The following is a 13,280-nucleotide window of genomic DNA, read 5'->3' on the forward strand; positions in this document are numbered from 1 at the left end:
AAATTACCCCTACTGCAGATTACAATTATTAGTTAAAACGTTTGACACTCAACTTAATGAACTTTGGGTACTAGTGTAATAAACAGACCAAAGATGCAAAAAACGAAACATTTCAGGACAAATAATAGGCTCTATCCCAGTTATCCCTGAAAGTATCTAATTGTGTAGTAGGTAATACACATCCTATGTGATACATACACAACATCCTTAACTAGATTAATCAATACTTCCCGCTTTAATTCATTCACAGGGAAAACATTATAAAAAACAGATTAAAATAGTTATTTATCGCATCGTATCATGGACAGCTTACCGCGGATATTAAAAAGTATATTGGATTAAAACCATTTTTGTTAGCTCGAAAGCATAAGGCTTTTATCTAAAGCTGCGAAGCACCTCTATCTATGTCCTCCGTCATTACTAAAACGACCCTTTTCGTTTCTTTTCGATTACTCTCAGTTTTAATTTAGTTTTTCCTTGCGAACTAGACCCCAAAATCTATCATAGCTCCCCGCCCCATGGGCGAATGGTGTAATTTATTTACATAAAAACTGTCACAATGATTAAAAATTAAAAACTAATATGAGTGTGTAATCTTCGCACCTATGATAGATTACGGTCTTGTTGATACAAAAACATTTAATTCGCTTACCCATCATCATTCAGAAATTAAGAATGATATGATTCACATTTATTTTATGTATTTCCAATATTTCTAAGATACTAATAAGTATATGTTGTGATAATATGTTGAAACTAATAAGTAATAATATTGATTTTTTAAGAAAACGACACTTCTCTATACAGCGTTTAATATTAATACTCATATTACGCTTAAAGGTGTGATCAAGGTGTTTCAAAAAATATATTTTCCAGTGTGGATTCGAAACCGATTGATATCAGCTGGATTAAAACCGGTTCTTAGTCATACTGAAAAATCGGGCCTAGCAAAACTGGTTAAATCTAAAAAATTTTCCACTTCAATATCCGCGAAAAGCTGTCTACGACACAATGCGATAAATAACTATTATTAATTTTGGAAACTTTTTAAAGATAGGAGTACAGCGGTTACTAAAGCTTTTGTATTTGAAGGGATAGGAGAGAGCCAACAAAAATACCCTGAGACCTACGTGATGTTTTTCTTAATGGAGAACTCAATCGGTTCAGTGTTTACTGAAATCTTAAGCTAAATATATTTAAGCCTGCGCATTTGAGTAAGAGTGTGTGTGTGTCCAAAATGTAAGCATATTTATGCAAATAGGATGTATAGAATATTATTTACTAAGTATATTTGCGATTACTTTTATTTAATGAAATCTTCCAATTTTTAACATGTACAAAACGGCCTGCTTAATTGCTTCAAGATCCATGTCAGATCTATATAGGAAATAAATGTCTATAAACGAGCTCAAGTTTTCCAAGGAATATATGATTAAAACTCATAGTGCTCCAATAATCCATAATAAACTCTCATTGCCCAGAACGATAAGACCCATTATTTTACTTTATTAAAAATAAATTCATTTTTTTCATTTCATGTTGCTATTTACCTTATATTGATGTATTTAATTTCTAATCATAAAAAAGAAAATTTAAATTTATAATATGATAAATTTAAGAAAACTATGTTTTAAAAGAATTCGATTGTGGCGACATTTTGTGTGTTCAAATATTAAACTAAAATTGTAATCATCATCATTAACCCTTTGGTGATGGTAATGTAAAGAAAAAAATATAATTTAAAAAAATCTTTTAAAAATCATTTAAATTATTAAATATTTACTTTCTTTTAGATAGTAATACCGGGTGAGGAAAAAAGATTTATTGAGAAATAGATATGCATATAGAAAACTAGCCAATAGGGAGATAATTATATCGAGCCAACTCTAGTGTATGTATATGTGCATCTTCTTAGTAATCAGAACATGCACACCAGTATAACCAAACATTTAAGAGATAGTAGCGCAGCTACTCTGTACCAACGTCAATACTTTCATCTTACGAAATACTAAATACACATTTTCACAATACAAGGACATTGTTTTCATTGAGATTACTTTAATATACCTGTATTGTATACTTAATCTTATTGTAGTAAAGCTTTTTATTAAACGGTTTCTATATGCCCTAAAGAGTACAGGATAATCGGTTCTTAACCTCCTGACTGACGAACGGACGAACAGACATCATTCTACTTTGTATTATAGATAATAGTTCAGAGTAACCTTCACAAATATCAAAAGTAAAAACATATTCGATTTATTTAGGTTGTAATGACATTTAATTTTAAAACAGCCATACTATTACAAATTTCTTTCCAGGGAAGCTTCCCTGATTTTTAATTTCCACGAGCCAACATGATGTAGAATGACCGTGAGTATGGAATAAATTTAGATCTGAGTGCGTGAATTATTTGTAGCTCTACATATGGTTCTATCCAGGGAGATAGGGAATTATTTGTAGCTCTACATATGGTTCTATCCAGGGAGATAGGGAATTATTTGTAGCTCTACATATGGTTCTATCCAGGGAGATAGGGAATTATTTGTAGCTCTACATATGGTTCTATCCAGGGAGATAGGGAATTATTTGTAGCTCTACATATGGTTCTATCCAGGGAGATAGGGAATTATTTGTAGCTCTACATATGGTTCTATCCAGGGAGATAGGGAAAGGACAAAGGAGGAATAATTTTGCCTTTGGAAACTGGAAATTATTAGCTAACCAAAGTTTATGTTTAATTATCATAAAAATAAAAATTCTATCAAATATTTCCTTAAATCGTCTACTTTTTTATGTTAAATTATCATAAAAATAAAAATTCTATCAAATATTTCCTTTATATAAATCTTTTACCTTTCTCCTATAATTTTTTTTTTTAAATTTAAAATATGAAGGGGGGGGGGGTTAGTTTTTGAAATTACTTTAAAGCAGTTCGGTTATATTGGATACTGGTTAGTCCCCTAGGGTTCGGACACTCTAAATATAGGTCCCTCTGGGTTAAGGTTTTAATATATTTATAAAAAAAGAGATTTCAGTGCTCAATATGCACTAAGAGTGAAAGCAGACTTATGGTCTATAGACTTATCCCTATATCTCTGCCCCTAATACAGTGAACTAAACCTTACCATGTTTGTATGTATATATATGTATATTTTATGCACTTACCTAAACTTAACAAATAATATTGCACCCAGTGCGACGTTTTATGTACTTAACTAAATCAAAATACAGAGTACAATCAATGTCTTTTGTTTCAATAATGATACTTTTTAGATAGATCATGTGGAAATATTATTCTCGTGCCAAATCCCTGAAATATTTGTAAGCCCTCAAACCCCCCTTTCCCATAAAATTTGTGGACTACTTAAAAAACAATAATTTTGCAGTTTTCTGACAAATGGAATATCAAATAAAATTTTTTGTGAAAGGTTAAATTTTAGTAGATGGTATAAATAAAAACTTCTGGCTTCATAAATTGACGTACTTTCCAAATGAGGATACACAAATTACTCCTTCTGTAGATTATAATTAGTGGTTGAAACGTTTGGACACTCAACCTAATGAACCAACCAATCAAAGTTGTTATTAAACCTTGTTGACTAGTGTAATAAACAGCCCAATGTCTCTTCCCCCCTGAATATTATACATATAGCTTTTGGATTGTATCAAGGCTGAAATTAATGATTTGTTTAGCTCACAATAGTCAATCCCTGTCAGCATGATTTATTAAGCATATTTATCAACTTTTCACTTAATAGTTGGGCTTAACATGGCATAATAGTTATTCAAATATAGCCCAAAAACCGATGAATATCCGCTGGATTACAACCGGTTCTCGGCCATACTGAAAAAGCATGTACCGTATCGTATTATAAACAATTTTCTACGAATATTTAACACAAAAATCATAATATATATACCAGTTTTGTTAACCCGGGTCTTCTGCCCCTCAGAACTACCAAAACGGGAATTAATCTTATAATATTTTGTAATAAACAAGGATGACAACATCCATAAAAGCGAAGCACTGAAACGGTAGGACAAACGGATATTAACACTTGTATAGTGTCTGAATTGAATAATCAGAAGAGTCGAAGCAAAATTGTAAGTATATTTGTTGAAAAACTGCTTGATACATGATAATGTTTATGGACATACTTACATCTTTAGGACTTGATTATAGAGTTGCTTCGCTTATAATATTGTTCTTTGTTGTCCCAGGAATCAATATACCAAAAATCAATTCAAACGGATAATTAGATCACTTTAAAATTTGTTGTTAAAAAAGTAGAAAAATCGACATGTTTAAAATGGACGTACGGACATTCTGGTAATGATTATAGAGTTGCTACGCTTTCTAAATCGTGCCCATCTACTACAGGAATAATCATGCAAAGTTTGAAATCGATAAGACAATTCTAACATGCCTAAATTAACGAATAAAAGCTATCTATCTCGGACGGACGGACGGACGTACGGACGGACCGACCCTAATTATAGAAAAGCTTTGATTTTAATAACTATTACAAGCACCCTCTCTACATAACTATCGTATGTCCAGCCGTTTGTAAACTACCCTAAGAAATATTATTATCACACATCCAAAAAAAAACTGTCTTTTTTTCCAAAGCCCTTCTCTTAAACCACTAATACATTTACTGAATATGGATCAAGCTGCTCTTCTTAATTATTACTGTGTTACACTCTATTGTTTCACTGTACTAACTTTAGACAAACTGATTCTTGTTTATTAATGCTTATTAACATGCAATATTCTAAAAAAATCAAGGATTAATATTAAAACCATAAATGATGAAATAGGAAAGAAAAGCAATAAATCATTTGCTTAAATACTTTATTTCTATGTTTGTATCTGCTTCAGGGCATAATTTAAATGTATATATATTGGAAAAAATATTTAATGAACCTCATCATCGATAGCTTATTAGAAGATATATTCTTATACAGTGAAACGGATTAATATCCACTAGATTAGAACCGGTTTTTAGCTATACTGAAAAATCTAGTATAGCATAGTAAAACAGACATTTTTCCACGAATCTAAAATAAAATCATATGATAAAATCAATAACAGTTTTGTTAACAAAACTAGTATCCGCGGAAAGCTGTCTATAATACGATGCTATATAACTATCATAATATAGTAAGGATATGTGTTTTTGTATCTTTTTCTCAAACCAAAAAAAGTTAAAATTCTTAAATTTCAAAGGATGAAATAAATAAATATATATACATAGATAAATTAATCAAGAAATAAGACTTTTTAGCACAGTTAGAGTAGATGAAAATTGCGCAAAATATCTTCCTATCTCTAGGTATTTGTTGAAAACTTGTTGAAACAAAATTTCATCTAGTTAAATATCCGCTATATTTGACCACGCGTAGTAATAACTTGTGGGAAATAATCTTGACCAAACATCCTTTCATTTCACCAGAGAGAAAATCTGTATCTTCATGCCATGGACAAACAGTTAGAAAATAATTATGGATTTATTATCACATGGATGTTGCAACAGATTTTAATACACTTTAATAAAGTGAAACTTGTAGCTGGCAAAAATAACAATTCTCCACCCCCCTTACTGGATTAACTAACTGACAAATAAGTGTTGTCCATGTTAGCAACCTAAATTGAGATTTATTATTACTTGGATGTTTCACTTTATTTGATGAAGTAATACTCGCAGCTGGCTAAAATAACACTTTCCCCCAACCACCCCCTTTACCTAATCTTACTGGATAAACGAACTGACCAATAAATGAGGTCCATATCAGCAATCAAAATTGACTAAAAATTTCCTTTGTATTAAATCCACGTATATCCTATATCCATTAGAAATATTATTAATTATGCTATAGTATTATTTATATGCTTGATTGAATTCTTGTTAGTCAAAACTGATTTAAATTCTCACATTTCAACGACAGCATTGCATTTCAAATATTACTGTCTTCTCTCAATATTTTATTTTGAAAGCAGCTTCGCCCGTACCCATTTGAGGCTTAGTAAATATTCTATTGCTTAGAAATATTTACATTAAAATCTAAAGTTAAGCAGTCTCTTTGATCTTTAACTTAAAGGACAAAAAAAGAATATGGCATTTGTACAACTAGCAATAAGGGTCAAAAACTGTAATTTGGAAAAAAAAATACCTTTGGTATTATCACAACTTTTTTTGTAAAATATACAAATAACTTTTTAATGGTTTAATATGGTTAAAACAAGGATGGTCCACGGGTTAAGAACACGTTGATAATATATATTCAAATAGTTTACTTGCAAGTTCGAGGGGTAAAACCAAACATTAGTTTAATGTAGGGTTGGGCCGGATACTTTTTTGGCCGGATACCGGATACCGGATATCCGGCTGATTTCGAATGCCGGATATCCGGCCAACGCCGGATATCCGGCAAATATCCGGTTATCCGGCCAAATTACCGGATATCCGGCCGGATAACCGGCTAAATTACCAGATATTAAAGTAGCAAAAAAAATTTATTAATAAACTCTTGAGATTTCATAAATAAAATTTACATAAAGATAAACATATTCAAAAAATGTTCTTCTAGCTTCAATAATAAGAAAATTATAGCCATTTAAAATTTTAAAAAGCAGATATTTTTGGTGTAAAATATAAAAAAAGTTATAGCCGGATATCCGGCCGGATAGTTTCAATATCCGGTATCCGGCCGGATATTGAAAATGGCCGGATATCCGGCCCAACCCTAGTTTAATGCACAAAACTTCAATGCCTCAAAGTACATACATTGCTCAAAAAACATCAATACAAATACACACACTCACACTCAAACTAATACAAAAGCATCGTCTTTTTAATTTCCTCTTCTCAGGGCCAACAATAGCAAAAAAGCTTGGCATTGTATTAAATTATTATTGCTATGTTTTGATGACAAAAAAAATAACAAAGATATGTGCATCTTTTCATATCATTTTTGTATCAAAGGCATTAGACAAAAAATAATAATGATCAAAGACCTATAAACCGCTATCTTATTAGTTTAATAAAAGGACCATGAAAAAGGTTCATACTTATTTAAAAGTAACAGGATGTCTGACTGTTTGTACCGAAGGATCTCTCTAACCGCTAATCCGATATGATTCTCATTTAAAATATTGCCTCGCTTTGGTCCAGGGAAGGTAAATGACTATTTTGGGAAAGGGTACCACCCACCTTCCAAGAAAAATCACTCAAGAAATATCCCCCAATAAAGCCAGTAGGAAAGTACATTTTTTCACAAAGCATCTATCCCAAAACTAGCGAATAGAATTATTATAAAGTAGTTATTAAATCTAAAAGAGCAATTTAGTGGTATATTGTTCTTTATTCTTCATTCAGACCAATACTAATATCTGTTCTAGGAAAAGGAACTACAAAAATTTAAGCATATAAAAATAAGAAAGGAAGCTAAAACTTCATTCAATCATATTTTTCAATACAGATCATTAAAAAATCTTACTTGTACAAGAGACATGTATGTATAGCATTATTTAACAAAAATAAATTCAACTTTTAGAGAAGTTTAAATTTTTGTATGTGAATTTTACCAGTTTTTCATAAAAGTCATAGGTGTGAAAATAAAAAGTTTTTTAAATCTAGTATTTTAAATAGGGTTAAGTAATGAAAAGATAACCCAGAAGAACTCTATTAGTGACTACAGATATATAGGGCACCCCGGAGGGTTACAATAAAAAAGTTGTAATGGGCTTTCTAGGTCTAGACACAATATTTGAGAAAATAAAAATAAACTCCTATAAAGTTTTACATACATTGATATATTGATAGGAGAAAATTTGTCGTCATTATAGCTTGCTAATATGGACCTCATTTATTGGTTGGTTCGTTCATCCAGTAGAAGGGGAGGGTACAGGGTAGAGAGGGTGGATAAAGTGTATCGATATTTTAGCCAGCTGCGAGTATTACTTATCAAAGTACATGAAAATCTGGTGCAACATCCAAATTTTAATGTATCAAATAATTTTCTGATAATGAAACCAACTTTCTAAGTGTAAACCAAAGAAGCTAATGTCTATATAGCAGAGCATATAAATGGATATACAAGGTGGGAATGAAAGGAAACAGGAAGATGAAACCATATTAATGCCTTAAGAATCTTATCAATACATCAAAGTTGAGCTATTTCAAACATTTATTGTTACAAACAATGAAGGAATCATGGTTTTTTACTTTATTCTCAAATTAAGAAGGTTTTACAATCAAATATCCATCCCTAAAAAGTCACTTCAAAGTCCTTATACTTAAGTTGCGCATTAACAATATCAGCACTGTTATCAATTAACATTGAAGTATAGAGAGGGATGAAAGGAGGGGGATGAATCTTAATTCATGTAAAAAGTGTTCCAAATAAGGAGACACTAAGGATAATAGGATACAGAGACTATTTAACCTTTAGCAAAATATTCCTAAACAAGCACAATTTTGGACATAAATAGCACAGCAATAAGCTAATAATATTTTAGTGGACAAGTGAGATAAAAATAAGAGATTTTGACAAATAGAAAGCTTTTTATGTTTGTGCGGCTTTACATATGTTCGTAATTTCTGAATAACCGCGGTGCTAAATGGAATATTTTTTTTTAATGCTTTACATTGGTTTTATGCAGTTTTTTGCAGGCTAAAATAAGCAATTTCTCCCCATTTGAGAATTTATAAGAGAAATAAAAAGAGTTGGTATGTTGATAAATATGACATATATAATACATCCAAATTGAACTAAAGTATGCTTTACATACGGACTAGGAAGTTGCTGTCAATTATGATAAATGTCTCGATCCAAAAAAAAAGAACGGATATAAACAAGTTATAGAGTAGCTGCTCTAATGACAATTCAATAGATACATACTTACACACACACACACTGGTAGAAGCCCACACATCTGCTATCAACACACACACACACACGAGTAATCAAGTCATCGTCATTAGTTTTATTGATGTACGAAGTGTCACGATCTTTGTTTGTCGTTCTTGTAAAAAAATGTCATATTTAATTCATTTTCTTTTTTTTAAAGCAAAATAAGAATTTGGCCGCGTAAATTTTTAATCGAATTAGTTCAATACTATTCACTACCCATAACATCTAGGGGCTTTGTATTCGCAGGGGAAGCGATTGAAAGAAAAATTTGAATAAACCCATCCAAGGACCAAATGGAGAAACCAATAAGTTCAGCAGTAAAATAGAGAATCTTACAAAAAAAAGTTTAAAACACAATCTAATTATTTTTATATAGTAAAATAAGCACCCCCCCCCCCCTTTATTAGTTTTTTTTATTGCTTTATGGACTCCTATAAGCTCCAGTACTAAAGGACTTAATAAATAACCTTGTTTAAAGCACATAGATAAAATCATTTGTTTATTGAAAAGGCAGCACTACAAACCTATAATGGATGTAGAAAATACGTGGATATTATGACAGGGGAAAAAAATGTCATCACTTTGGGTTGCCAACATGAAACTTGTTGATTGTTCAGTTCGTTCATCCAGTAGGAATTGAGGGAATGGGATAAAGGGGGTGGTTGTAGGGGATCATTATTTTAGCCAGCTACAAGTTTCACTTTATTAGAACACATAATAATCTGGTTTAAGATCCAAATAATAATTAATCTATTTTGTTACACAAAGATGCAAAGATAAAATCAATCATTATTAACCTTTATATTGTACTAATGAGTCATTCAAATAACTTGCTTTAAAATATGCAATACCTTCAACAACCATAAATTATTTTTTCTTCAAGTTTGGATTCAATTCTGATAATTTTCGCTGGATTAGAACCAGCACTTATTATTTTCCACGAACAATAAAATAAAATAAAATATTTTATTGACCCAGAGACAAATAATACAAAGAGAGGGGTAGGTTTCTGGTGGATCCGTAAAGGTGTGTGTTTTAAGGCTTAAAAATAGTAGTAGAGCGATAATATTCACTAAATATGTGTATTTCTTATTGAAAAGAACTATAGACAAATAAATTTTTTTTAACATAAATTTTTATCGTTCTACTACTGTTTTTTACTTATAACACATAACCTTTACGGATTTTACCAGAAACCTACCCCTCTCTTTGATTCTGTCTGCGGAAAACCAGCTATAATGTGATAAATAACTATTTTAGCAGAACATTTGGAATGAAAACAAAATTTGCCTATATTATGAACTTAGAATAAAAGCATTTATTTTAGACAGTTAGCTAAAGACACAAAGATATTTTTTAGAGCTAATTTATTTGAATAAAAAAAACATTTGTGATTGGGAAAAAAGTTTTTTTCAACAGATAGTACCCCACCAAAAGTAAAAAAAAAATAACTTTTGTCTTGACAACAAAAGAATTAAAAGCAAGTGTAAAATAAATGTTTGTTTGATATATTAATATCATATTGTTTAAAAAAACGTCATGAAACGAATAAAACTTTTTTGTTCAGGTTTTTATATAGGAAATATTGTTTTGTTATCCTATGAAGTAAAGTAAATGGCAAATAAATCCTATTGTAGACCATAGAAAACAATGTCTTAAAGCAATCTCTCCCCTGCAAATGTGGTTTTAATAGCGCAGCTACTCTATAAGTTTAGTGTGTAAGTACATCAGTAGGTATATAACATTTAAATAAAATGGAAATTACAAAGTCTATCCTATAATGTAAAGTAGTAACGTTTTTTGTCTGAACAAAAGGATCTCGGAAACTGCCGGTTCTTATTGGTCTTATTTTTTAACGACGATTTAATAACGTATTATGCTATTTTCCATACCTCCCCCTAGGCTAGGGACGAAGGAAAGAGTTAACAATATTATAAAAGTGCTGTTTAATACATATATGTAGTTATATATACAACAAAAATTAAAATTTTGTCTTTATAATTTACTTTCTCGTATTCATTCGAATCCGGTGGATAGGAACCGGTTCTCATCCATACGAATAAACTATGTCTAGCATCGTATTATATCCAGTTTTCCACGAATATAGAAATGTACAATCATAAGATTAAAACCAGTTTTTTTAGCCACCTCGGGGCTAAAAAAACTAGTTTTAATCTTATATTTGTACACTCTATATCCGCGGAAAGCCGTTTATAATACGATACGAGAAATAACTATTTCTTAATATACTGTATTTTTATCATCTAAATTATTATTAATTGACTATCCATGGAGATAATTGTCCTTGTTTAAAAACTTAGCAGGGGAAGGCATAAGCAATTAAGGTAAAAATTCACATGACTGCCTCCGCTCTTGTCCCGGAAATACAGGGAAAACAATTATTACTCCTCCTCCTCTATCTGCCTATATTAGTCTAATCGATATATTATTACTTGGATGTTGTACCAGATTTTTATGTTAATAAAGTGATGCTTGCAGCTGGCTAAAATAACAATCACCCCATCCCTACACCCCCTACTGGATGAACGAATTGCCTAATAAATTAGGTCCATATTAGAAATCTAAATTGACGACAAATTTTTCCCTGTCAATATATCCACGAATATCCTATATCCATTATTAGTTTCCCTATCAAATACAGGTATTTAAATCACTTGTGTTGTGGTAGCGAAGCTACTCTTACGACAAGGGGCATACCTATAACTGTCCATTACAAAAAGTATATTGACCTTTACTTGTATGTTAGCAGATTGCAAAAATCAGTAGATATAAATGTTAACAAGATATTTAAATTCCGTTATTTATCATGAATTTTTAAATCCTAAATTGACTCCTTTGTATTAATAAACACTTGTTAATTCTTTACAAAATGTAATTATCTTGCTCCGATACTTATGGACATTATTATTCTAGTTGTTTGACGTTTACGAGGGGGTTATTTAATACTTTTGATAAACAAATATCCTTTTCCTCAATAATTGATATGTTAATCATAATAGTCTGTAATCAATCAAAGCTTCACATAATATACTAGTTGTTTCGCCCCTAGCCTCTAGGTAAGGGTGGGGTAGGTCAGGAAAAAGTAAAACTAATTTGGACCAGCAACTTTTCGAGATGTTTAGCTTCATACTAAAAAACCCATAATATTATATATTATAGGATACACAAATTATATCACTTGGATGTCCTTAAACTTAGGGAAAGGTTTCAGATGCTAGAGGCAAATAAGAAATTGTAAAAAAATTAAAATATAACAACAAAACTTAATTTTTTTTAGAGAACGTGAGAATATTTTAGGTTTGAAATTCACACATAGGGGTTTATAACAAGAAATTTTAAATATTACAGTTGCAAAAGCAGTGCAGCCCTTTGTTGGGTTCTTTGCTTGCTGTTTTCTTTCATAAAAATAGTAATCCTTAAAAAAATCGTACAAAGAAAAAGTCTTGGCTTACAATTTTCACATTACATCAAATTATAAAACGTCAAAATATATTTAAGTCAATATGGAAAGTTTCAGCTTTCCATTATGTTTCATAGTGTCCTTAATAACTTTATGAAAATGAATTTATGATTACTTGGATCTTTCAAAAGATTATCATGTACAATAATAGTGAAACCTGTAGCTGACTAAGAACGAACTGACCAATAAATGCAGTCCATTTTAGAAACCTAAATTGAGGATAACAAGATCTTTACAAAAAAAATACTTTAACAATTTACAGGCTAAGATGGAGGTAAGACTGAGCTATTTAGGATCTTGGCTCCGCAGAAGAGAAAAACGTGTTCGAAGCTAAGAGATCAATCATGGCGTGTGTCAGATTATATACAATATATACATATATATTATTGACTTTAGGAGACATAGAGAGAGAGAAAGGGAGAGAGACGCGAGCATCTCTCACTTTCATCTTTTCCAAATCTTTGGAATATTCAATATTAAGGTCCTCAACTTAATAGAAATTATTACACAAATCCATGTAGATAAATATTTCATTGAAAATAAATTGTTTGTTCCAAAAAATTCATTAATTTTTAACAATTGAACAAATAAAAACTTCCATGGCACTATAAATAAAATTCTAAAAGGCAGAATATTTCGTCTAAATAACTAATATTTGAGCTAAATCAAAGGCGTAGGGAAAAATATTTTTTTAACCTATATTCTTTTTACCTAATTCCCCTTGTTTGTAACCTAATTTAGTCTAATCAATTTATTGTATGAAAATTGAAAGACCCGAATTTCCCAGAATGGTAGTTTATCGAGGATCAAAATATTCATATCTTGTAAAAATAAGTGAAAACCCATGTTTAAGAAAGAGACAGATGACATATACTAAAAA

The 13,280-nt window shown here is 30.6% G+C and overlaps 3 protein-coding genes across 10 annotated transcripts in view; all 3 read right to left on the bottom strand.

Annotated features, from left to right (window-relative positions):
* Positions 1–13,280, bottom strand: part of HSPC300 (hematopoietic stem/progenitor cell protein 300) — a 128,995-nt gene that overhangs the window by 111,327 nt on the left and 4,388 nt on the right. The window lies entirely within an intron of this gene.
* Positions 1–13,280, bottom strand: part of Hem (Nck associated protein 1 Hem) — a 124,220-nt gene that overhangs the window by 106,552 nt on the left and 4,388 nt on the right. The gene's annotated exons all lie outside the window — the stretch shown is intronic.
* Positions 1–13,280, bottom strand: part of Pkn (serine/threonine-protein kinase N) — a 144,423-nt gene that overhangs the window by 83,283 nt on the left and 47,860 nt on the right. The window lies entirely within an intron of this gene.

Source organism: Acartia tonsa, chromosome 4 (genome assembly GCF_053477335.1).
Source record: "Acartia tonsa isolate MP-2025a chromosome 4, ASM5347733v1, whole genome shotgun sequence".
Classification (NCBI taxonomy): Eukaryota; Metazoa; Arthropoda; class Copepoda; order Calanoida; family Acartiidae; genus Acartia; species Acartia tonsa.